The sequence below is a fragment of the Oryzias melastigma genome, linkage group LG21, assembly GCF_002922805.2.
Source record: "Oryzias melastigma strain HK-1 linkage group LG21, ASM292280v2, whole genome shotgun sequence".
In the NCBI taxonomy this organism is placed as follows: Eukaryota; Metazoa; Chordata; class Actinopteri; order Beloniformes; family Adrianichthyidae; genus Oryzias; species Oryzias melastigma.
In genome coordinates, this window is record NC_050532.1 from 5,846,187 (window position 1) to 5,850,813 (window position 4,627).

Genomic DNA, 4,627 nt, shown 5'->3' on the forward strand with positions numbered 1-4,627 from the left:
TGCTTCTTTTGTCTTGACTGTTGTGGGAGAACATGTGCGCTGTTTTCCATTCATCATTGCTGCCGCTGATTACATCTAAAATCTGAAACCACACGAGGCCGGCTGCTGCCATGGAAACATCTGCTATAAAAAAAAGAAGATAAACATCAACACAGGCCAACAGAGAATCTATTGCAAAGTCAACACTGAGATGCTCTTTTGGTAACTAGTAGTCACATATCAAGTGAGACAGACTTTCATTTTGACAGCCTCAATTCAACACAACAGCAAGCCTGAGAGCACATAATGCGCTCCCACTCACATTATGACACGTCTAAGATTAACTAGTGCTGGGAGAGCTAATTAACTTAAATTCATACAGCAGTACCTTTAAATTATCTTCAAATGCTGCAACCAAAAGGATTTTTAATTACCCCCTGCAATACAGAAATTAATGGTATTCGTGGAGACTTCCTTTTCAGGTTGTTCTCTTGGCAGAGTGCATTTTTATCACCTATAGATATGCTGGAAAATGAATATATCCAACGCTCAGCTTATGTCCTTTGTTTACTGAAAAGATTCCTAATTCTCTCTTCCTTTGTGTGTTTATTTACCTTGAATACAATAAAGCTATAGATACAGAGGTGGTTTAATCTTTAGGTAACTGCAGACGAGCTCTGAGTTATTTCAATTGCTTGTAATGCTTTGATGGTAAAATATGGGGCGAAAGATTCAAGAGGCAAAATGGGAAAAGGAGGAGACAGAAAGAGAAAAAGAGTGGAAAATCACTTAGGCATGGAGGAATGTGGCTGGTACAGATGGGAGATTGAGCAGAAAAGCCTTGAAATTTAAAGCAGCAGTTTCAGAAGCCTTTCTTCCTGCGAGATGGAGAGACAAGACGCATGTGGAAAGCACTCTTTTTTTCTTACACTGGTATTTCCTCAAGGAAACACCTGCTTTCAACGTCTTTTCCTGCTGATTCTTGAGATTCTTTTTCTTCATTTTCTGAGTGGCCTACATTGAAAGTGTCCCCAGCCTTTAACTGTCGTTGGATTTTTGTTGCTCTCATTCCTTGGAGATATTTCACACTTGGCAATGTCTATTGGATTTTAATTAGACATGTTTAAAGAGTGCAACTCACTTTAGTCTTTAGGCTTTACACACAGGAAACCCTGTTCTAGTTTAAATAAATCATCTTGTATTCATCAAGTCTTTAAATCATGCTCATAAAAAGAAAAATCACAATATATATCCTAGGATGCATCATCATTTACAGTATTCAACAATAACAAAGCAAAATGAAAGCACTGAACAAATTTGAAAATGTATATATTCAGACTCTTTATAAAAAAAAGAAATGGAATATCAAGGAAAGGTGTATTAATTTCACCCATTCCATTAAAAAAAACTTTTATAGAATCAGGGCCCACTGTTGAATTAATTTGAATTATTTATTTGTTTATTTTTACATACATTGGGGTTCAAACTCATAAAAGTCACAAAAAACGGATTTCAAAAACTTAGAAAACTGTGGAGAAATCAATCCAAATTCTGCAGGACATGAAGGTTTTCAACTGAATTTTACCAACTAATCATCAACTGAACTCAAAGCACATGTTCTCCAGATGTCAATGAATCAGTTCAGTTTGGTTCAGTGGTCTAAGTTCTGTTCAATATGGGGAAGACTTCCAACTTCTATCCAGATATTATCACTGATCCCCTGTGTGGGTGAGTCACAAAAGTTCCCAGCTAAGGAGGCTGGCTGCTCACAGAGCGCCGCGTCCAACCACATCAGAGTCTAAAGGTGCATTCATAAACGTACACACACATTCCCGCCCCTCTTTCGTTGCACAACGAATTTGCTGCTCGTCGCCTGTCAAAAAATGTGTTCCTGAGCTTGATGCTGCATGTGGGAGGAGCTACCAGCTAATGTTTTTGAATGATGGCTATAAGAAACATTGTCTGTGGATATCTCACTTAGAATGTATGGAAGATACAGATGATGTAGAGAAATAAATAAGGTTTATTTATTGTGAAGTGTTCTACAAAAACATCGGTAATCATGTTTCCATGTCTGAGTTTATATGATCATTATTAAAAGATTCTCGTGGTACAGGGGGCTGTGTCTGTATGACAGCCGCTTCCGCTGTGTTTCTGTGTCTCTGTGGCTGAGCTTGAAGGCTGAGTGTTTTGTATTAACCCGAAGGGGGAAAAATAAAATTAGGAGCCTATTGAAAATGCATGGGGTATTTTTAAGAAGAAAATGAGGGACACAAGACCCCAAAACAGAGAAGATCTGACAGCAGCATCAAGAAAATCCAGGCTTCCATACTTCTCATGCAATGCCACAAGCTGATTGCATCAATGCCACAAGCTGACTGCATCAATGTCATGGCACATTGAGGCCCAGAGATTCCCGATCAAGTATTGGAGATGGACGTATCATTCTGAAAATACTGTATTATGACCAATTTGATGGGGTCATAATCATAATCTGTCATAAACTCTGAGAAGTTAATGGGGATTTCTCCACAGTAATCAAATTTTCTGAAATCATGTTTTTTAAGGGGGTTTTGTGAGCTGAAAAACCCCAATTTAAGTTAAAAAAAGTAGTTGAAATCAATAACTAGTGCAGCCTGATTAGTTGATTTTTTTGCGTGGACCATTTCTTGTCTTTTCTATGATATTCCTTTTTATTTTGGAAAGGGTCTATATATTGTCAAACTATTTTTTTCATTGGCTCTAAAATGTAAAAACAGTGGATTTCCTTTGTTGTTGTGAATCTCAGTGAAGACAGCTTTGCACCGTTCTCAGTGCATCTTTTCTTAGATTTTGTCATTCGTCCTTCAGAATGCCTTTCTCTAAAAGTGCATCATGAAAGCCTTTTGAAAGGGTGGTTTTGATGCTTCCTAATCTACACCTTCACTTTTTTTGTTCAGTTTATAGTCTTTGTATCCGTCAATCCACCTTACATGACTGTACTTTCTGTTTTTACATCAATTACTTGTAGTTGGTACTTCTTTGGTTCTCATTTAGGGAAAGTTCCTTTTGTGATTAGCCAAGGTTAAAAGTGACGACCAACAATGGGAGAGATGACTAAGATTGGTACTTTTTTGAAGTATGAGTTCTTAGTTTTCATAGATAAACTCTGAGTGTCGTGCCATCACAGAGCTGCCTCTTTTCAAATCCAAACTCAACACAAACATTTGCAGACTGCCATTAAATATTCTGAGAAATGTCTTGTTTGTTTTACTTTTATCTGACTAACTTGTGTTTTATTTCTATGATTGAAGTGTTAATTTAAACCTGGTTTTATACAAAGCACCGATTTAATCAGTGGTATTGTGAAGAACATGAAATAAAGGTAGTTCAAAGGATTTAGTTTAAGATTTGCTTTAAAAGTATTTAGTTTATTTAATTATTCCATTAAAGGGTAACCAAACAGGGAAGTTGGAGGCTGACTCCACTCACAGCCAAAATTTGAAAATCCAGTCAGAGGGGTGGGGGTGTGGAACAGGACTGTTATCATTACTGAAGCTGCAGATCATGACATGGGCCATAAGTGATTTGACCAATCACAAAAGTCAACTGTAATACCCCAATTCAACCTGTAGGGGGCAGCACATAAGCAGTTTCTGACTATGTTATCAAGAATTAAACAAGTTTATTTTAATTTGTCAAAAATTTGGCAATGACCAACAGACATCACTTTTAAAGCCCCATTTATTGAGGTCAACAGACAAAAAAAGTTGATTTAGGGTTGGTTACCCTTTAAGTTTGTTACCACCGATGACTAATTATGTGCGTGTGCTAGGGTTGCTGGGAGGTGTAGTGTGTTCCGTATTCTGGAGATAGCTCCCACCAGTGAGCACAGGGGGAGACAGAGCGCTGACTATTGACAGAGGGACTGCCTCTGCACAGATTGGGCATGACAACATCATTTATTCAAACGTGTGGTGTATGTAAACGTGTGTTATAATCAGATAACGTTTTTCAGGGTTCAAATAAAAAGTTCAATTGTAATCCAATCTTTGATCTGATTTAAGACATTTTGCACACGTACACGCAGCCAAATAGTCAGTAATATCTGTTTCTCTTTGTACGTGTGTCGCAAACAAGGTTGGGAGTTACAGGTGTTGTGAATATGCTAATGTGACTAACATGTAGCATGCCACAAAGAATTTCTAGAGTTACTGTGAACAAAGTTAATAAAACCTGGTGAAAGACTTATCTCAGACTGTTTTGTCTCACTCAATTTGTCTTATAGTTAAGTGCACCTTATATATGATATACGTTTGAAAATAGAACTTTCATTGACGGTGTGCCCTAATGCGTAAAATATGATACATAAAATAAGGTCATATTGCAAGAATTGTACTCTTCCTAGACACTATTTTTCATTAGGGTACTTCACTTTAATCACTGAAACAAATATTAGAGTTAATCCTCTGTTTGCAAATTCTGCTACGTCACATCTCTATGTTGTAGCTAACATTATTTTGTCCTACCCAACATGAGATCTATTAACCTTTTTTTAAATGCATTTGTGTAAATGAACAGTTGTTTATTGATGTACAGAAAAGAAGTCAGTATTTGTGTTTAATATATATATATATGTGTGTTTTTATATGTTTCTGATCTAATTGCT

General features: G+C 36.8%; 1 protein-coding gene across 1 annotated transcript in view; it reads left to right on the top strand.

Moving 5' to 3' along the window:
- Positions 1–4,627, top strand: part of itgbl1 (integrin, beta-like 1) — a 43,601-nt gene that overhangs the window by 29,601 nt on the left and 9,373 nt on the right. The window lies entirely within an intron of this gene.